Source organism: Alosa pseudoharengus, unplaced genomic scaffold, assembly GCF_046254945.1.
Source record: "Alosa pseudoharengus isolate Yale_2024_CS ecotype anadromous, Long Island Sound unplaced genomic scaffold, YU_APseudo_1.1 YU_APseudo_1.1_scf_4, whole genome shotgun sequence".
Lineage (NCBI taxonomy): Eukaryota > Metazoa > Chordata > Actinopteri > Clupeiformes > Clupeidae > Alosa > Alosa pseudoharengus.
Genome location: NW_027468774.1, coordinates 14,995,175 through 15,018,504, shown reverse-complemented (window position 1 = coordinate 15,018,504; position 23,330 = coordinate 14,995,175). Strand labels below are relative to the sequence as shown.

The following is a 23,330-nucleotide window of genomic DNA, read 5'->3' as shown; positions in this document are numbered from 1 at the left end:
ATGAAACTTTATCTGTGTTTATTCAGAGAGAAGAGTAGGCACATACTGTACTCAGTATAAAGAAATAGGTTAGTGAAAGTGAATGAAGAACAGTTACAGTAAGTCCAACTGTATTTGACTGAACCTGCATATACACCCCTTAAGTATCAGTGTATGCAGTGTAGAGCTTAGATTCTCAGCCCGAGCCCGGGACAGAACATGCACAGGCTCGGGTAGGGTCAGGCTGGATTTTTGCAGTGCACCCTCATTCAGCAGCATATTGTGTTGACAGAAATGGTATCTCTTTTGTCAAATTTGTTCACCTGAAGGTTGAAAACAAGCTAAACATGACATAACAGGTAAGACTGAGTGCTTGTCTGTTACTTTTAAACCACCTTAAAGTTTGACATTTCATAACATTTTGTTACAACTGTAATAGTGTAGTTTGAAAGCACTAGACTAGACGAGAGAAAGAGAGCTTAACAACAACCAAAAGCAAATCAAGACCTTATGTTTCCTACCATGGACAGAATGTAGGCCAGTAACAAGCTGGGGAACAATAGGCCCAGTATTGTAGACTAGTAGAGTGGATGGATTCTTATCTGGTTCTCATAGACAGATCAAGTAGCTGCAACCGCTAAAGTGGAGCTCTGATTTAAACCACATCTGCAGGTTTCATACTCTTTGGGCTAAGCATAGTACAAGTCAGAGTAGAGGTCCCTAAAGGCACTGGGATAAGGGGTTTAAATGAGCCACCATCTTATAACGATGGGATTCATACATAATTATAGAGACTGAACATGGCTTATTTGCAAATGGCTATATTGAGAGAATGATACTCAGCCACACATTCATTCTAAATGTGTACAACACCAGCCCTCTTTGCAATGTTTGTATAGCTGTTTTTCTGGGCACAAAGCTAACCTTTTAAATAAATTGAGGGTGGCACTAGCTAAAGACATTAAGTATAAACATCCCTAATGTTAATTGTTGATTAGTATCAGGAAAATATCCTCTGGACCATGTCAAATCTTTACATACTCTGAGAGAACCCTGGCAAAGTTGATGTTTCTGAGCTGCTTAAAGAGTGGGTGGGACTTCCTGTCATTGGCTGAGAAATTTAAAGAGAGAGAGAGAGCATGACAGAGAAAGGGGGAGAGAGAGAGAAGCAACTTGAATAAATTCTCTCTCCTCTCCTCTGTTCGATCTGTGACGCTTTTCCTCCACGTCATTCCCAGCATGACTGAGCTGTGAGATCATCACCGTCACATGGGAGCGTGCCACACTCTGTCCCCCTCCTCCTCCTGCTGAGAGACTCTGGCCCTGGGACTCTAGACCTCATTAAGCTGTTTTACACAGAGAGTACCAACAGGTGGTGTCATGCACCCACTTTTGAGAATGTCATGGGGGTTGGTGGAGGTAGAGAGACTGTCAGCGTGATGAATGACACAGTTTTTAACTGCAGGCTTTTAATACACTGACATACTTTTCAAACACACAAACCCATAAAACTCAATTCCCTAACTGTATATCATGGCTTGTCTCTTCACCCAAATTGTAACCAAATAAACAACACAGTCAGTGCTGCTGAAATGGACACATGTATATCTCATTGACATTGGTACAACATTCATAGTTTTTAGCAATTCTCTATGGCGGACCAATGGCCAGTCGAGGTACACAAGGTCACTGTGGCAGTGCCGTCAGATCGGTTAACAGGACAGGAGCAGGACTTCGGTCCATCCCTGAGTCTCTGTGGCCTCACATGGGATTCTAGTGCGCCATGAGTGGGCAGCAGCAGCAGCGCCATCACGTCCCCCTGGGGGAGAGAGAGGAGTCAGTTGGAGAGCTGAAGCCCGGCGCGGCGCGGCACTGTGCTGGGACACGAGTATTTGGGGCATGCTCCACAAACACTCGCCCGCTTGTGTCCGGCCGTCACAGGCTAATGAGTGAAGAAGTTATGAAAGTCATATGCTGCTGCAGTCACATGGGCCAGAGCACAGAGAGGGGGTTGAAGCTTCTCATTTTCGTGTTGGCATGTTTACCTCCTTTGAGAAATGTGTTTGTGTGTGTGTGTATTTCGCCTTACCATTTCCCTATACACATTTATAAAAAAAAATGATATACTTTGGTTGAGCTTATATGCCTTCTGTGCCCCTGGATCATACACAGCATACTGGGTATTTGTCTGTTGTTTATCATGATATATTTCTTTTTCAAACAACATTTATTAGTTAATAATAGGAGTGCTTTGTATTACTTGGAGGATTGAACTTCCAAACAATAAAAACGCTTCGGACTTTATTACCCCATATACACAGAGACTATAGATTATATATATTAAAATGCACACCGAAATGTGACCATGGAGATCAAATAGTTAATGAGAAGCCTTAATGGTGCAGTAGAGACATGGAGATGAGACTACCATTCACTTCTGTTCAGTAAGCGGTGTGTAATTTAGAGCTTGTGTGTAATTTTGAGCTTCATAATGGCAAGGCATATAATTAGTTTCAGAGTACTTTATGTGCTGTGCTCCCAACAGATTTACAAGTTGTGATTGTGGAGAGAGGCTTCAGTGAGAAGGGTATTTAGAAAGCATTTGCATGCTAAAGGTGCAGAAGGGTATTTAGAGAGCATTTACCACGCTAAAGGTGCAGAAGGGTATTTAGAGAGCATTTACCATGCTAAAGGTGCAGAAGGGTATTTAGACAGCATTTACATGCTAAAGGTGCAGAAGACCCTCCAGGTAGACATTTGCTATATACATCACCCCCCCCCCCCCATCTCCTTCTTGAAGGTAATTAGTCAGAATAGGTCTACTTTACTTTAATTTACTTTATTAACAACATGACAACATGCAAAGACTCAAATCAAAACAAAATCACAAAACAAAAATATGGTACATGCTCCTTTATTCCACTGTGGTAAGTTTAAGGTTTAATACAGTGATGCATTTCATGTCAGTACTCAGGAATAGAAATCAACAAGACAAACTCGTTTAACTCAAGAATCCAAGAGCTGAAATCCTCTGGGGTCTGGAAACAGTGTTCTGCACTCTGTGTTGCCACTTAAAAAGCAGTGCCAGGAAAGATGGTGCATGAGTGCCAAGGCCTGCTTCACTTTGAGCTGAAGACTTCTTTGTGGAAAAAGCCGTATTGCATCACCCCACCTGTGGTCTCATGACCCAACTTAAGTTCACTGGAAACACACCGGTTCTCATGTGCTCCCATATGGCGTACATCGACATGGCTTTTTTTCGGGACACAGTCCTTCTGTGATGACCAAAAAATCCCTGCAAAGCAAGCTCAGCACATTGTGTATGAGTGCCCGGTTATCACATAGCATTTCCTCTCAGGCTATTCATCTGTACATATCTTACTTATGACTGAGATGGCAGTGGTGAAAAGGGGACTTATTGTCACTGACATTTTAAGGCCTGGAGTGTTGCTGCCCGTGTCTGGCCACTGAGCCATGCCTTAAATGTCTCCGTTATTGAATTAGTTAGGGTGCATTTATTCAACAGACTCAAGCATTTCCTGAAAAGCATATTTTCATGTGACAGTCATGGGAGAGAATAATGCCCTTAACGCAACAGGATGGCTAGTATGCTAATCATTCATGTGTCTGCATTTCAGTTTCAAAACATAATCACATTATGGTAACAGTGTATGATGAATGTATGCTCAGTCATTGTAGACATGCTAAAATGCACACCATTCAGCAAGAGTATATCTCTGGTTTGGCCGTGGCATTCCTGCTTGAAACAAGCTTCCATTCAGCCTTCAACATCCATGGGAAGAGTGCAATAACAATTTATCTCTTGCCAATAATTTCAACTGGCCACAGTCATGTGCAGTCTCATGTTAGGAAAAATTTACATTTTTGCATGAGAAGATAAGTCTAGACTTGCAGGAGGTTGCAAAATAACTGCAGGTACTTTTTCAGCCATGCATGTCTTCACTTGTTTTGTGAGATTTAATTGAAATGCAATACAACATTATCCAATCATTATCTGTGGATTTATGAGTGAGGCGGCATGGACACATAATACCATGTTCGGATTCAAAAGGATAACGCACAGCTAAGAAGTTGTGGGTTTGGACGTACTAAAGTTTTATGCTGAAAAGCCTAAATACTAACCACCATTCTGTATCTTGAGCGAGCAGTGTCTAGAGGATATGCATATTCTGTTTAAAGCCCACAGGCATCCACTGCCTGCACTTTGCCTCACTTATTTCACACACATCTTGTCCTTAAGCCCTCACCTTACACGCAGGACCCACAAATCCATTTGGCAGAGCTAAAACACAGAACTGAAGTCTTCAGAAATCAAAGCCATGTGCCGTGGCTTCCGTTCTCATTTCCTTTGATAAGAGCAGCAGACACAGCATCTTCGCGAACCTTAGGGACGGCCAATGCCGGGATCATCACATAAAAGCCTCCATAACCTGCGAGGCGTGCATACATGTTACGTTTGTAGCTGTGCAAGCACGCTCATGTAGAGTAACCTGCTCAGAGGGGGGCAACACATCTCATGCATTTTGGATCACAAGGTGTTGACAATGCAGGAATAAAATTCTAAAGTAAGACGGGCACTAGTGCTTGTGCTTCGTTAAGCACTTTTTTCACAGAATTGACATCCGCCCGATTAGTTTGGCTGTGAGAGTGCTTCATGTGGTTTTGGTTAGGAGAGAGGAGCTGGACTTCTTTGACAAGGGGACGTGTTTCGACTCAGCTTGATGTTTGCCTCTCTTTACCCTTCCACTCTACTGCTTGCTTTTGATCTTATTGGAACCCGTGTTGGGATGGTCATGCTTTGCACTTCCACTGAGCAGAAGAGACAGAAGAATGCTGACTAATGGTTGCAATGAGGGACGGGGCCATTGAAAAACAACTGAAGCACGGGCCATAAAAGCCAAGTCTTATACATGCAATGGTCCATGTCAGTTGGATAAATCAGCATATTTTTTCACAATGCTTGATCTCTCAGGGGTCATTGGTAGACAGAGGGGGAGCTTAAGCTTTTTAAAGTATCTCACTACTTAACAATGTGGCATGGAACGTTTTTTTTCTTATTTAAAATGACATTTACAGCCAGCCTGCTAGCAATGTGAATGGAAGAACAGAAATAGCTTGCTCTCTTCCTAAACTGGGTTCAATGTGGTATTGATAAGGTAGTTTGGCATTGGGAATTTTGATGGTGTAATCCACATTCTGTGCTTCAACAAAGAGGCTTAAAAACATTAAAAAAAAAACCCTGTTTCTCTAGATCAGGATATTCTTGCAAGTGGCTTCTTTTGCCTAACTGTCCCTGTCTTGCTTTAAAGGATGCAACTCTATTCTTTTTCTTTGAACAGACATTTCATATTACATCAGTGAGAAACACAAGGAGAGGGTTTGTGAGAACTCTGTTTGGGGAGCCATTAACGTGAAGCCCAGGAAGCGAGGGGATGGATGCCAGTCTTCTGAATCACTGGGACTTGTTTCCACTGAATGATAGAGGACCAATAAGCCCAGCCGACAGCCAGAATCTTGGCTTACCCAGCCCAGTGCACATTTCCACCTCCCCTCCTCCTCTTTTGGGCTAGTCCCTAAAAAATGGGTATGATCACAAGAGCTCGGATTGTAATTGTAATATCCCATTGTTTTTCTACGACAATCTCAAAACACAAATAGAATTAACATAATAATTACCATATTACCATACCATACCATATCATATAATTACCATATCTTACCATATCTTACTATACACAGAGAATCACAGGCTCAGTCCCTGCCTCAGTCATTGCAAGCGCCTCTGATTGATTAATCACCACTATGTGGATACTGTTTTTAGAATGACTTAGATTAAGTGTTAGTATAATTTGTATTTTTGTAATTTGCATTTTAGTATATTTTTATATATTGTATTAAGTGTTAGTTAGTATAATTTGTATTTTAGTATATTTAGCATATTCTTTATCTTCTACTGTCCTTATTGCTTAGTTGTGTTTTTATATTATATACTTTAATTACTCTTTCTGATGTTAAAAAATGTGTTTGTGTTGTATGTATGCTGCTGAGACCTTGAATTTCCCCTAGGGATCAATAAAGTATCTATCTATCTATTGTTAGATTTTAGTGGTTTTCTGTATGTCATTCTTTTGGTTCTTTGTTTAATACTGCAGAAACTGCGAGGACAGGATGTTTATTGTAAGCAGACAGAATGTTGTCACCTTACAATAGCAAATGGTGTACCTCCCCCACAAGACGTCTTAATTGAATAAGGCTATATCACTGTCTGTTTCCCCCCCTCCAATCTGACCCCAGACATGAATGTATATTCTGGTATTATAATTAGCCAGAAGTTTCCCAGATCTTTGCTTCAGTTTCTTACCTTTGCTTCACCTTGCAACACTGTGCTGTGCTGTGCGTACAACAGGGTTACCAGAACTCTGTTGTTACATCCAGAATAAAGAACTATTCTTTCGCAAGCCAGCCTCAAGTTTTACCTGCTCTTAACTACACTGGAATCTATTCGGTCAACTGTGTCTCCATTTGGGATTAAGGAGACAATTTTAATAGCATTCTTCACTATCTAATAATAATCATAATCTTCCAATTAACTTTTTGAAAGCAATTGATTTTTACTTGTAGTATCAATAACATTCACATTTATATATAGTAAGCAAAATGTTACAATAACTCCAAATGCCATGGCATAGACCTTTCATGATAAAAACTTATCTCAACCAAATATGCATACTTAAATATCTCAAGCATCAATTTGAAGTGTTACAATTTAAGAACCTGCATACTTAAGAACGTACATAGTTCTATTCAACTAAGTTAACTAACTAAATTGTCATTTATTTCTTTCTTTCATTTCTCTCTTTCTTTCATTTTACATTAGAGTGAATATTAATGCTTTCTCCATGCACCCCCCCACCCACACCCCTGGCTGTGCTCAAGTCATGATGCTGTTAATTGGGTTTTTCTGCCACAAGATCTTAGACAACCTTTAATTACTTTGTAGAAATTGTTGGAATCAAATACTTAAATCATTGTGGAAGGTAAGGAGAGTCTTTAACACTTATTTACCACTGACATTTGAACACATATTCATAACTAAGTTACATTTACATAACGAATATGTGGTATTTAACATGTTTTGATAATAAGTATTACAAACTGAGTGTGAGTAGGTAGACTACCTAAACATCTTACCTATCCATTGTGATAACCTATTATTATTATTTGTATATTTATATGTGCCTATTATATGCAGTGCCTTTACGTGCACTAATAAAAGCCACCATCCATTGTGTTACTGAAACCCATCATCAACATTATTCTTTTTCTCTTATAGATCTTTCTGCAAAATCTTACAGGAATACCTTTCTGGTGTCATCACATTAAATGACTAATGATTTCAAACACACATGAGCTTATCTCTGATTAAATCCACTTTTAGGTTAAAGCATGAATAAGATATAGGCTAGACAAGTTATATTGTGAGTGCAAACTTCAATTTCAGACCACGTCAGAACAAAACATTGGCTTTGTGTTTAGAGCACTGTAAAAGCAAGGACACTATCACTTATGCGCATCACGTTGTCTTCAGTTCACGGGGTTCTGTCGAAGCTCTAAATATAACCACCGAGGGAGAAAGGGGAAATCTATCCCTCTCTAGCCCGGTGCGAGGGCAAGCTTGTCATGTGAGATTTTTCAATATACTTCACCCTGCCAGTCGACCCTCCCCACCACCACCACAACCACCACCACCCCCACCATCACCCCCCCCCCCCCCCCCCCCCCAACGGCCCCCTGCACACTCCCACTCTGTTTCTCCCAGAACAGAGCAGCCACTGCGCTTCTATGATTCCACCAGAATGTGTCGAGTCAAAAGAGCAGAGACCTGGACAGCAGAGTCAGCTGTGTAAAGCAGATGGGAGAAGTGAACAGCCCATCTCACTGATCGAGAATGCATCGTTTATCATTTCAAAATGCGTCATCTTCGTTTGACATGATGACCACAGCACACTGTGCCCTGTGTGGACTGCTGGGACACATAACAGCAGAGCCTGCACGAGGCCACTGATATGGCATGACCATGGTGCTCAGAGTGACAGGATGTGGAATGCAACAGAGGCTTTTACCAGGGGCTCGTCTAAGAGCATTTCTGAAGTTACGCTCCACATACATTGACAACCGTGACAGACTTAATGCCTATCAAACTTTTGAACACACAATGATGAAGGAAAATATTTCTTTTTACTAAAGGTATGAAAAGCGAGGGGGAAAAAAATGGCAAAGCTAATGGACTAGAGAACAAAAACATGCATAGGACTTGTAGACTTTTGGTCAAGACCTTACTACTTACAATAATACAAAAAAACATTTATATTTTAGTCTTAATCATGAGTCATGAGAAAGGTCAGACTAGCCCAGACTACTAGTTGGTTTACAGTCAAGAAGGAAAACTATAAGAACAGGCAATATGTAAGGGATAATGTATAGAATGCCGGTCATTATTGGGAAAATAAGTCCCGACAGGGCGAACCGGACCCCGATGCGCAGCGCCCTGAAGGGACTTATTTTCCCAATAATGCCCGGCGTTCTATACATTATCCCGCTTATTACACGGCTACTTGCCAAAACGAAATAATAAACTCCCCACGATATGACTTTAGCCTACAAAGCCTAGCCTATTTGTTACCGTTCATCGTGGCATTTGCTGAAACAAATAGTTCGCAACAACACACGCTGAACTTGAATCAAACATTTTTTAGAACACAGCTGATCAACCGTCTGCTTTCACTTTTGAATGAAGTTCCAGTCCTTGCATAGTGATATGAAATACCTGAATTAGAAGCACAAATTCCGTTGCCATTGACAGCGGTCATTATTTTTTTCAGAGGTCCTTTCCCAAGAAATAATGACCACTAGAACTTTGGGAAATCCTATTCAAGTCAATAGAGCGTTCTACTTGCCTTGTGAAGAGCCGTGTAATAACAATGTTTATTATACGGCTCTTCACAATGCTAGTAGAACGCTCCATTGACTTGAATGGGATTTCCCAAAGTTCTAGCGGTAAATAAATTCATGTAATTACCGCTGCAAACATATAATTACCGCTGTCAATGGCAACGGGTTTTGTGCTTCTGATACGTCTTTCATATCACTACGCAAGGACTGGAACTTCATTCAAATGTGAAAGCAGACGGTTGATCAGCTGTTGATGTTTGATTCAAGTTCAGCAGCGTGTGTTGTTGCGAACTATTTGTTTCTCAGCAAATGCCACGATGAACGGTAACAAATAGGCTAGGTTATGTAGGCTAAAGTCATATCGTGGGGAGTTTATTATTTCGTTTTGGCAAGTAGCCGTATAATAAGCGGGATAATGTATAGAACGCCGGTCATTACTGTGAAAATAAGTCCCTTCAGGGCGGAACAAGACCGGTTCGCCCTGTCGGGACTTATTTTCCCAGTAATGACCGGCGTTCTATACATTATCCCTTACATATGTTATAATTTGATTTGATAAAATCCTATATCCTATATAATCCTATATTATCAATCTTGAAGCATTTTCCTTAGTGTTGCTGTTTGTACAGTTACATCTTACATGCAGGTTTATCAAATTACAGTAAATTACAAGCTCTAAACAACCAAACTGCAATTTCAACGGATCTAAGCTAGTAAGAGATGAGATGTTTTGAGTAAAACTCCTTTCTGTAAACCTACAGTAAATACATTTGGTTACACTTTACTTGACAGTGTCGACATAAGAGTGACATGATACTGTCATGAACGTGTCATAAACATGTCATAAACGTTTATGAAATAACGCTTCTGTCATTAAGTGACATTCAGTTTTTGTCATAACAAGTTAGGGTTAGGATTAGGGTTAGGCTAGGGTTTAGAATTATGGTTAGGGTTAGGGTTAGGATTAGGTTTCATGTGTCATGAAAGTGTCATGTGTGACAGTGTCATGTCACTCTTATGTCGATACTGTCAAGTAAAGTGTTACCATACATTTTTAAATCAAATCATCTTACTCTATTGCTACTCACTGTGCAACAAATGTCTCTGATCAGAAACATTTCCTTAGAGACAAATATCTGACATCTAATCATTTACATCATCTTCTGGGGCCATTTCTCCAAGTGAGCCAGGAGGTGGGGAATGGCCTCCTATATCGAGAGATCTCATTTCTGAGATCTCAATTATCAGCTCTTCATCTGCAGGCTTTCTCTAACATGAGTTAACTCAATGGACCAGCACCCTATGACGCGCACAGCCTCTTAGGTTGGACATGATTCAAAGAAAATTAACATCCACTGAGGTGTCACTTTATGCCAAAATACAGAGTTTAAAAATATAAAATAACTGAAGAGTGTTTGACTGTGTGTTCATAAGAGAGAGTGTGTGTGGATGTGGGTGAGGGAATGCATGCATAAAGTGAGTGTTTGTGCTTTTTTATTCCAACATGTGCAGATCTGTGTTAGTGTGTGTGATGGCATGCTTTTCTCTCTCACACCCTGAGACTGTTGTATCTGGCTGTCTGACATCCTGGAGAGAGGCCAGTTCACATTATTAAACAGTAAACGGCTGCCACACAGCCACAGAGCACAGCCTCCCTTGACTTATCTCAACATGATACTTTAACATATGAAAGACTGTGTGAGCATATGATTTGAGTGAGAGAGACACAAACACAGAGAATGAGAGAGAGAGAAAGAGAGAGTATGTGTGTGTGTGTGTGTGTGTGTGTTTGAGTAGTGTGTATCAGTTTCTATAATCAGTAACACTCACGACTACGATTTAATATTTCCTAAACTGTCACTGAGAAGGAAATGGAAAAGTCTAATGAAGCGTGCATGTAACATGCAGTTTATGCCGGCTCATATTTTCTTTTTTTATCTCTCACAAATGTCCAAAGCTCAAAATTTCAATTTCTTTTGCTGAACTGAGGAGGAGGAAAGATGTGCTAGAATGAGAAGTGTGACTCTTGTGCCTGAGGATTACGGACTATCGGACACGTTCTCCAGAACTGGCGTCGGAGCCATAAACGTGGGCAGTCGAGCCTAACTCTGTTGAAACAGGAATCTGAACGCGGGTTGTGACAATTCAAACCATTTCATGCAACAATGTTAATGCAGACTGCCAGTTCAGCGTGCAGGCCTCTGCAGGGCATTCTTAACCCCTGATTCAGGAGTTCACAACAGACTCCGACTCCTCTCACCAAAACCACTCATCTAACAGCTCAAAAACTTCTCTCTCCATGTCCTTGGTTTTTTTATCCCTTGATAACACATTTCAAACTCATTAAAGGGATTAATACCCCTCAAACAACTATTTTCCATGATTTGAGGGGAGGGGCGTTAACAATGCTTCCTTTCACAAAAGTGGAATATAGGGAAAGATGTCATATGATGCTGTTGTAAATGGTTACATCCATGAAGCACAAAATGGTTTGCTTGTTCCATTCCTTGGGCATCAAAGTCCCTCAAAGGCAGAATGTGAACAAAGACTCCTGCCCATTTCTCTATACCCACACCAACATCTGAATAACCACTAAGAGCACATCGCCTCATCAAGGAAAAATATTGGAACTACTGCATTCTAAGTATGAAAAACATGTCATGGCCATTGGCCTTTGCAAACTACATAGGATATGGGTATCGTTTTCACAACTGTACATCTCTGTCATGTCTTTAATGAGGCACACATCCCAGCTGCAATCATATGGGGTGAGTCCTCGGAGCCCGTCCACGTTTAGGTAAGCGGGGTGTCAATAATGACTTTCCCAGATGAAATGCCCCCACCCCCTCTCTCTCTCCTGTGACAGGACCCCAACACAGCCTAAAGCAGTTGGCACAGCTGGTCAGCCCAATCTCACAACACTCAAACCTCGCCACGGTGACACTGCATATTGGTTACATATCGACGACAGTCAAATGGATTTACATACCCGCTATGAACATACAGTTTCTAACCAGATTAATGCTACAAATGAACCTGATGAACTTCAAAATTGCTTAACTTCTCAATTATCACTTGTCATTTGTCACAACAATCTCATTATGGTTACAGAATCGCTTTTTATAGCCAGGAAGCTGTTGCCATAGCTGGAGTTGATTCGGTTACTTGATCTTTCAGAGCTATATTTGGCATTACAATGCATGTGCTTGGCATGATAAAACTAAAAGTCTGGACATACAAGATGGAGCTTTATCTCTTAATGGTCCTCTTCTTTACAGGTGTCCAGTAAATCATCTGGACGATTAATTAATATGGCGTCAACTGGCCTGTTTCTATAATAACAACTGTATTACATGACGCTTTATTAATTATGCATATCATTCCTAATAGGACTGTCTTGAACTCCAAACAAGATTTACTGTAGCCAAGTACTTTACCCAAGCAGAAAATGCCTTACTCAAATTAGAATGTTTCCCTTTCTAAAGTTTTCTTGGATGGCAAGCTTGGTAATATTTCACGTAACTGAAATCTATTGTAAAAGGGTTGTAACAATGGTTTATAGGATAATATATAAAAAAAACACTACAAATCGCACTCATGACCCACTACAAAGAATAATCCCAGATGTCTTCTCAGTATTCATTTTCATCTATTCTGTCGTACATTAATGATGTGGTTGTAAAATGGATCTCATAACGAGGGACGAAGTGTTAAGTGCTTGTGTTGTTTCTAGATGTGTCTTTAGATGAGGACTCATCTACTGCAAATCAAATGTACCTATGGCTACAAATAAAGTAACCTGAACCAGTAGGCAAATATAGAGCCAAACCCTTCTATGTGGTAGGAACTCTCATTTGACCACGTCACGGTGGAGAATTCAGTCTGTGGACACACAGACCTTGAGGAATGTAGGGAAAATAATAATAAAAAAAACATTTTAGATATTTACATCCAGTTGTCGTTGACTATGTGTAATAAGCAATATCTCTATGATAAGATAAATGAATTAAACCTGGCACTACACACCATCCTCAGGAAGGAAGATGCAGCAAAAAGACAAATGTGGCACATTTGTTGGTGTAGCCATATACTCTCTATGCTGGTGAAGAAGAGAAACACTGACATGGAAGGTAGGATATTTCAGCATATGACAGCAGTAGACTGCATGGCAAACCTACAGTATATGCCTTGTTTGCTCACAAGTGGGTGTAATAATCTGCTACCAATGCAAAACAATGATAATGACCATAAGAACGACGACCCCCATGCGACCCCCATGTGATCATTCCAACAAATCCGGGCCACTGTGAGTCTGACACTCCTGGTGTAGGGCAATCCCCTGAAAGAGTTAATATACTCTTAAAGTGATCCCATGGGGACACACCAAATGCTCTGGGCCTTCCGTCAGATGCTCTTAAACAGTGGACTGATACATGGGCACACAAGGCATTGAGGAGCCTGCCTGCAAGAAGCCTTAGCCTAGTGAAAAACAACATAATTGAGCACAGAAGGTGATGGGATGGATGCAAACAGCACTGATTTGTGTGGACTCTGCTCCAAAGGCCACTCAAGTCCTTTAGCGGTGCGTTTGCTATGAGGGAGTGCAACTGAGACTTTCATCAGTCACAAGTCATCAGCATGTTAAGACTGATTTGTGTCAAGAGCGAAATTCTGGCTTTTTCTCCAAACCCAAAATGGGAACCTTTTTGACTCTGCGATGATACACTCTTAAAATGAATGTGTTGAAAACAACACAACTTGAGTTATTTTTAATACATCTCTGTGTCTTGATAGGGACAACACTGTTTGTTTTAAGAGTAGGTCTACTCCAATTTTTTGGTTACTGCCCTTAAGCTTATTTACACGTGTGAATTATACATGTCCCATGTGTCAATAAATGACTTGTCCTTTCTTAATAGATAATATAGTTTTCCGATTTTTTGATAGATAGATTTAAATTTTTTGGTATGGTAAAGCTTGTGAGGTCACTGAAAATTATTTAGCGTCTTGTACAGCACTAAAATACATAACTGCCTTTGGACTGCAGTGATAAAACACTGTAAGTCCTAATCATCATTAAATTAAAGTAGCCAAATGCTAACAAGTGACAAGTGAAACAAAATACAGTAGCCTATATGGCCACCCATCTTTCCTTTTGTTGCAGATCATGTCACATTTAACATAGGCTAGCAGCCATTTGCTAAAGCAAGACATGTTCTTTGAGACTTTTGGGACATGGGACATTCAAATACATAAATCATAGCCTACAGTGAGCAATGTAGCCTATCGGTATGCCCTTTACCTGAAAGGAGATCAGTGCAAGAGCAATGAGGATTTTTAGGGGCATTATGATGGTGAAACTGAAACACAAGTGCCCCCAAAAGCCCCTCATTCTCCCTGCGGCATAAGACTTGCAGGTAACTTTAAGTTGAAATGAAAAGAAAAAAAACTTTTCTAAGCTTAAAACGGTGGTGGTTTTGGTGGTAAATCGTGAATGACATCTGTTTCATTTGATATTGCCTATCAAGAAGATATGGCTAATGCCAGAAGCGGGACTTTGCGGGCCAGTTGGATAGGAGTCAAAACTCATCTCGCCCCCAAAACCCCGCATCTTACATCACAGTAGGCTAGATAACAAAAAAGGTTATCATGAGTGATAGAGCGGGATAAAAAAAATGCTGACAACATTTATAGACGCATAATTAAATTAGGCCTATTAGACAAACAGCTGCAAAAAAGTTTAACTTATATAGGTGAATTACAACAGGTTGGCTAGAATGCATATAAGACATATAGGAACGCCTGGCTTGACATTCCAGCCTACTTGACCAATCTGGTAGCCAGGTCTTTGCGTCCTTATGGCAAGCGACACAGAGCCGCATTATTTTAGCATTAGCTGGTCCGGAACAATAGTCACATAATGCTATAGGAAGTCCTTCACGAATACCTCCAATAACAAAAGGTTTATTTCTCATCAAAAAAACATATCTACAGTAGCCTATGGCTGTCTGATTTGGACGGAGCCCGTTTATTGATTCACTGTTGGGCGTCAGTGGAGTCGAGCCCTAGACAGAATAATTCCCGTGAGAGTTCAGGTAGTCGCTCAGACACAATCTGTCTGCAACAGTCGGAGAGCAACACCCTTGAAAAATATATCCGTTTAAGATGTCAGTTGTCTGAATAACAGCTACACGTTTGCCTGTTGTGTCCTAGAGAAGGATAACATAGGTTGTCTATTAATACAGCCTATATAATAAAATAATCGACCCTAATTCTTTCTACAGAGAGTAATCTAAATCCTATCACACCTGCTTTTGTCGACACGAGACGGATGTCTCCCAAACCGCACCGGTAGACAACAAAAAATGCATGTAAAGGTAATCTAATGACACCTTTAAAAACTTACCTCGGTTGTGCCATATCAGCAGCAGACAACAAGGCACACGCGACTGACTGACTGAATTTAATCTGTTGTTGTATCTTTAAGTATACGTGCTCCTGGCAGTGGGATCAGCAGTGTCTGGCACAACTGACTCCCCTGCATGTTAAATTCCCAGAGCCTGCGCCTGAAACATTGCTTCATGGTCACGCCACGAGGTAAGAAGAGGCCGTAAAGGGGGAGATCCGATTTCAAAAACAGTAACTACTGCGACAGCTATAGCCTAATTCAATTTAGGCAACAAAGTTAATTTCGAGACGGTAACAAGGGTGGCTGTTTAGCATTTTTGAAGACGCATTCTTGTATTCTGATCTGGAGCTGTGAGCATTTCAAGCCACGCACTTACACTTAGCCTAGACGCATTCACATTCGCTGGGTTTTAGAAGGGAGAAAAGTTTCAACATGTCTGTCAGAAGTAGGCTAGGACAATTTGGTAATTTCTATTTTACTGGAAATAACAAATTCCAATATAGAAACGAAAATGAATGTTCGTAAAAAAAAATGTAACTGGCGTGTAGCCTGCTCTAGCTTCACACCGCTTATATCCAACATCATGTAGAGTGGACCAGCAGTGAACTACACAGGCATAGCCTAAATAGCGTCTTGACAGAAAAAAGTCACAAAATACACTGTGGCTCACCTCATTTATGAAAAGGACAGGACAGCTCTTTGTCTTACATATTAGGCCTTTGTCCTGGTAGCTAGCTACAATGTTCAGAAAAGCCTTCACCGTCTCTTTAAATCTTTTTCTGTATACATGTGTTTCCTGTGCTGTATTTGTGTAGCCTAACGCAAATAATGCTCATAAATTGAGATACACCTGACAAGAAGGCGTCTCTTATTTTGTTGCATTTGCTGCCCCCTGTCGGATCTCAAGTGTTATGTCTACCTGTAGTTAAATCCACTAGATTTGCTGGCCCCGAATGTTTTCTGAGGGTTCAAACAAGTTATTCATGTTTAAAATGAGCACTTAAGTCTTGTTGTCGTCATGTGAACTCACAATGTAGGCTATCCTAACAACCATTGACATGTTGGCCTACACACCGTTTTGGCCTGGACTAGAGCAAGTTGAGTGTTTGTTTTAAAATAGGCTTAGAATCAGTGAAGCTAAATCTGCCGATTATGTCGGCCACATACGTTCTGACAACCAGGCTACACTTGCCTGTGTGGTTTACAAGTGTGCCCAACGACTTTGCATAGATGGTTGAATTTTATCGAGAGAAAAGGCACGGACGGGGTTCGAACCCGCGATCTTCGGTTTACGAGACCGACGCCTTACCACTTGGCCACCGCGCCTGCGCCATTCAAAAAGTATATGCACATATATCGTGGCAAAACGACAGCTTCCTATGCCTATTTTATTGTGTCGATTTGTAACGTAGGCAAAACATGCTGCATAACCTAAAAATGATAAAGTTCCTATGCACACCCTTCCAGGTGCTGGTGAGATGCAGTCGTCAATAAATTATAAGGAAAGTGAAGGATTGCACTGGTGGATTTTTTTTGCTGGTTTATTTTTTAGTGAACTGTTAACTGCTGAATGCTACAAACCCTATTTAAATAATCACGGTCGTCAGTGTGCAATATATAAACGCACCGTTTAAAGTAGCCTATATGTTATAGGCCTAATCTGCCTTGCGTTGACCTCAGATAACGTCAAGGCTTGGTAGTTCACAGACACAGGTTACGTTAGGTTACTTTGTCTTTAATCTGCACGTAGTTTCTGCATAGAAATCATTAAGAGCTAACCTAATGTTTCGCGATATACTAACAAACAAAACAGGTACATTTTTAAATAACATACAAAATAATTATAGCCTAATTCTTGACATTTTGGTGGCATAGACCGCATCATCCAATGTTCTACGCAATTTGTGAAGTTGACATTCACAGTCATTAAAATGTTGGCTTCACCACGTGGGGGTGGTGTTGTTCTTTTACCGAGAGCTACAACGACACGATAGCAGAGAAAACGGACAATGACGATAGTCAACGAGCCTGCGCAAACAAGCTGGAAATCAAAGCTTTTAAACTAAAGGCAGATGGGATACAAAACTACCGCAATTTATTAGGCTAAATGTCGACAGCATAGATTTTTGCTTAAACTATAAACAAGAGAAGGCTTATGTTTTGCTGCTAGAGCCAGCAGGCCTGTGTCAAGTGAAATAGCCTAGGCTAGGCCTATAGCCTACAAATACGTGGTTGTGAATTGCATGGATATTGTTATGGTTATGGGATTTGGCAGACACCTTTGTCCAAAGCGACATACAATATGTTCAAAGCAAAAAACAATACAACAACAATTTAACAGGGAACAGATCTGTTCCCTGTTAAATGTTAAATATTGTATTGTTGGTCAAACTATAATAAGGAGAATAGCAATAATAAACAACAATGTCAATTCAATCAATAGCCTAATAAAATAAGCTATTAATGAGGGGGGAAAAGCAATAATAAACAATAATGTCCATTCAATCAATAATATAAAAACAATAACATGGTAAGACTACATTAAGGAGAATATCAATAATAAACAATAATGTCAAATTAATCAACAGCCTAATGGAAATAAAACAATATTATACAAACCATAACGCATAAGAAGTGCTTAAAGAACTAAGTGCATGTTGAACAGGAATGTCTTTAGACCTCTCTTAAACGACCCAAAACTATCACAGGAACGGAGAGCACTGGGCAACTCATTCCACCAACATGGAACCACTGAGAAAAAGAGTGTTAAATTAGACCTAGCGTTTATGACTGGTCGACACAACAGATGCTCATCAGAAGACCGCAGTGGGCAGTTGGGGATGTACGTCTTGATTATTGAATTAAAATAACTAGGAGCAGATCCAGTCAGTGTCCTATAGGCCAAAGTGAGAGATTCAAATTTAATTCTGGCTACTATAATAGGGAGCCAATGGAGAGTAACTAGGAGAGGAGTTACATGTGTCCTCTTTGGCTGATTGAAGACCAGGCGTCTTCAATCTTATTGAATATGGATATGACAGCAGGTATGGGTTGTAGTGCCTATGTCTGATAGATTTTTGTATTTCTATGTTTTGGGTTAAAGAAAATGGCTTTATATTTGTTTACATCTTATTTGTGTACTTTATTGGTGTGTATTTTACTATTTAAAAAATACAGAAAAATACTATGAGAAATAGATAGATAGATACTTTATTGATCCCCAGGGGAAATTCAAGTCAAAACATCATAAAAGTGCAAAATGATGTATGCAGCCTCTGAATGTTGCTGACTTAAGGCCACCACACAGACACGGCAAGTGACGCAACAGCGATTCATGGCAGGCGACCAACATAATGGAAATAGTTGCCTTGGTCTAACCCCCCCCCCCCCCTTCTATTTTGTCAAAGCAATTTTTATACGTCATAATAGAAAACTGCTGTCTGGTCAGATCACCAACCTTCACAATTGAGCTGAGCGGGTGTCACTGTCAACCAGTTCACATGAATAGTATCTGGCTTTTGGCTTTAGTGATTGCAATCATGTGCATTCATGGAGTCTGGGACTAATGAGAATGTTTCCAGTGATGACGTTCTTCCGACTGTGAGCGTTCATGTGCTTCTTATATGTAAAAATCAGTGTTTCAAATCCAGTCTGATTCAATATCTGATAGTATGTCAGAAACTTTTGTCAACTTTTGTCTTCCAGTGTGAGCAGTTGAACATAAGCCTACACTGTGAGCACATCAATTGCAATCCAATAGACACGTGTGGTGTTAGTTACTATGTCGTATGCAACAGAAAAAATACAAAGTATCTGCCTGGCTTAGGTGAGACGTGGTGTCCTCCTTAATCAAGCATCTTTTTGTGAGATTTAACACAATCATCCCATTATCTGTTCCAGTACAGCATTGACTTTCTTCTGTTGGACTGATCAACAGGCTTCATCGATGATGTCTAAACAGCAGACTTTTTAAAAATGTGACTGTGCTCAAAGACATCCAACTGAAGAAATCCAGGGTGCACACACACACACAAACATTCATTACACCCCTTCTCTCATACCCCCTACTCACTCAATACTTACTCATCCACAGTCATAAGTTGCCTGTTTTTGGTCAAAGTATTGAAGTAATTTTGGAATTTCTGATGTCTGTGTGGTATTTTTGACTTTTGAGTTTTATTTTGCGAAACGTTTGGGATAAAATAGCTGGTATATGAAAAGTTTGCAAAGTAATGTCATGCCTCTTTGAAAAAAAAAATACTTGAGTATTATATTTTCATACATGGTGTGGTTACTGTAGTTTTTATTTTATGTTGATGTATTTAAAATGAGGGTGTTTGGTTATCTGTATTCTATTTTTGCTCATCCCTGTATAACAGGAAATGTGGTTAATCTACAATTTACTCTCCATATGTTTCTTGACAGATCAGACATGCATGGGCCTATTTTAGACAGAAAAGAACCTCAGTTTCATTATTGTTCATGACATAATTCATGACTAAAAAAATCCTCATACAAAGCAGGTTTGGTGATAGTATATACTGTGTGTGTGTGTGTGTGTGTGTGTGTGTGTGTGTATAAAGTGGCACAGATGGTTTGGTCAGCTGCCCCTCTCTGCAACTCTTCGTCCTTTAATCTTCTCTTGTTCTGCACTGTTCTTTCATGGTAGGAATGGGCTTCAGTCTCACAGCCTGAAGGGAGGAATAAACAAGCACCTCTGGGAGAGGATCTAGACAGGCATGCAGTGAGAGGGGGAGGAGAAGGGCAAAGCTAGGGGAGATGGGAGCCTCTCGCTTTTTTGATGAAAAAGCACTCCATATCTACACTGGAAGCAGAGATCAAAATACTGTTTTACTAAAGCCGTCCATTTAGAGTATTGCATTTAAACGACGACTGCTTGTAAGGTATGTGGTTGAATCATTGTGTACCTTGAAATTATAGCTTACAAAATACCAGGCTCTGTTGAGCATGTTTTTTTTTTATGCTTTCCTTGTGTCATCTATTTTGATGAAACCAATTTGATGTAAATGAAGGACTGAAAGTTTGCACCCAGGAGAAACAAGCTGAAGTTGAACTACTTTATTGACATTTATAGTTTGTTCATTTGCACTGCATCCCCAGTCAGTTTTTATAATACAATATGCATGAGGCTGCCTGAGCTCTTGCCGTCTTTCCTGAAAGCGCTGAGAGGAGGGCCAGCCTTAGGGGAGTTTCATTTGATCAGCTATCCTGCAGTTGTTTCAAAAGACTTCAGAGAAATGAATCCGGCTTATTTCCATTGGGAATGAGTCGACGGTAAAAAGCACAGATGTTGTGTTTGAAACTTTGACCTTTTTTCCCTATTCGCTGCTACTTAACTATGCTAACACGTATTTTCTTCCCTTTCGATTTTGTGTGGGACTGTTTCGCTAGCAGTCAACTCCGCTTCTGCTTTCTAAACATGTCTATGTCATCTTACTGTAATACCAAAGCAACCCCATGCAACTTAGGCATCATCTGTGTAATAAACATAACACAAAACTGTTTTTGTCTATCTGTTTCAGTTCAAATTAAATGCAAATTATTATAATTAGAAGTATTTACATAATTGTCAACAAGCTATGTCATGCTCCTGAAATTCCTATTAACTTTTTGTACAAGAGAATGTGAATTTATTTCGGTAATACCTAAAACACACATCTGATCTTTTAAAACCATGACATCTTTCTGAAAATATTCAAAATAATGGATGATTATATTATCTGAGCTGACAAGTACAATAGCACTCATGATCAGGGCCTTAGCACTCATCCTCTGTAACCACAACACGTGAGAAGGGAAATTTTTAAGTCAAAGAAAACAAGCTTACATACGCTACATAAATTAAACCATGAACCTGATCTCCACCAGTCTTAATGAGGAGCTCCACATTTAAGTGTGTGAAAACCCATACATTTTAATCCCATCTATGATTAATTAATAATCTGTTGACGGGCGAGTGGGAGGCAGGTGAATTTTAATGACTGTAAATCAGACATGAGCTCAGAAGGGCAGTTAATGAAAATGACTGACACTTAAGATTTATTTATGCAACCCCCACATACTTTGTGAGCATTTCAGTATTCACCATGCTTTACAGTATCCTATAAACTATATATTCTGTGTTGGCCTGTTTAAGATGTCAGAATAAGCTCTAAAACTTTAGCTTCGGAGAAAAGCATTGCACTGTAGTGAGGTCATAAATGTCTGCCTGTGTTTAGGTATTATTTTGGTCTATTGATGGTTGCCCACGTTTCAGCAGCCATGTGTACTCAAACCCACCACCTCCACCACCAAAAGAGTTTGACTTGGAGCAGGTCTACCCATACATGAATTCCTCTGTAGCACAACAGCCAAGTGAGACACGAGAAGCAACGAGGAACAAAACATTGTGCCAAAGCTCCATTACTTTTGGAAGCAAATCTTTTGTCTCCCTTAACACCAGCTCTTGTTTTTCTGTTGAAAATGAAAATGAGGCAATGTGTGATTCATTCAGTTTCTTCCATCTGCTAAATTACAATCCTGCGGCTCATGGACTCAGGAGATAACTGCATTGTATTGTAATAATTCAATGCAGTTTTCAAATCAAGATGAGAATTCTTTCAGTGTTCCAAGGGGGACAAATAGGTTGTGTCACTTTGGTGCTGAAATTGCAGGCATGGCATAATGGTGGAAAGGGAATTATCAAAATACAGCATCTGACAACAAAATACAGCAACTGCAAAAAGGACTGCAGACTGCAGCCACAACACAGTGCTTTCTGACAGGGACTGACACTTGGTTGGCAGTGTCTAACAACAGAGCTGCAACACTAAGGTGGGGATCACACTGCCAAACGCTGGCGTAACGCTAGTGTTGAACAAGCTGAGTGAGCGTTAGGGTGGTCCTTATTTTAAAAGGTTGTACTTTCTGAAGTCTGAACCCCTAAGTTTATTTCTTTTTCATTGAAAAGTAACCAGAAAAACTTTTGTGTAAATCAATGAAAATTTAGAGGTAGCTCAAAGAGGTTGAAATTTCTTATAAATGGCCAAATCATCGCATTTTTACCATTAAATTATGGCTAGCTGTAGATTATTCTATCAAGTCTCAATGACTAGTTTTGTTCCATTCTTGATAAAAGCTATCAATAAAAATGAAGCCAGGTTCACTAGTTCACATTCCGTAATTTGCAAACATATAATAGCATAATAGAAAAGCATGTTTGGCGAAGTCTCTGGCCAGGGTCCTGAAGGGCATTTGCGGAATCGTGCCGGAGTCAACTGGGCAGGCAGGAGTCGGGCAGGATTCCGCCATACACCCCCTTTATTCTTTAACTATGGAAGACAGGAGGCGTAAGGGGAGGTGGTGGGTTGCGAGCGGAGTAACGCTGATGCTGCAACTACGGCAAGTAGACTGCAAATAAATAACCTGTCTGATTGAAGAGGGGCGTGGCAAATTCCGTCATGCTCCTCCCGAACTTCCGTTTGTAAACGCCATTTCACTAGTTCACATTCAGTAATTTGCAAACAGATATAATAGCATAATAGAAAAGCATGTTTGGCGAAGTCTCTGGCCAGGGTCCTGAAGTGATTTGCAGGAGTCAACTGCGCCTGCAGGAGTCTTGCAGGATTCCGCCATACCCCCTAAAAAATTTGTAAAAGATGAGGGACCCTATAGACAGGACCATGCGAACAAATTCAATGGGAGAGCGCAAGGTGTGCTAATTTCCTCAGATCAGAGACATTTGATCTGATATAAGAGGGATAGGCGTTGGAGGACCACGGGCAGAGTTTTGAGAGCTTGATCGGACAGGCCGTTATTTGCCGCATTGGTGGCTGCACCATAAAATAATGAGTAGAGTAACGGCCTGCTGGGATTCCGACTTGCGTTAGAACAGCGTTGTACAACAACAGAGAGTAGATGTCGAAAATGACAGCCCAAAACACACGGTGAAGTTCGACATCTAATGCAC

The 23,330-nt window shown here is 40.3% G+C and overlaps 1 non-coding gene across 1 annotated transcript; it reads right to left on the bottom strand.

Moving 5' to 3' along the window:
* Positions 1-16,615: 16,615 nt before the first annotated feature.
* On the bottom strand, positions 16,616-16,687 carry trnat-cgu (transfer RNA threonine (anticodon CGU)). The gene has a single exon. It is a non-coding gene; the product is annotated as a tRNA-Thr (tRNA).
* Positions 16,688-23,330: the final 6,643 nt, after the last annotated feature.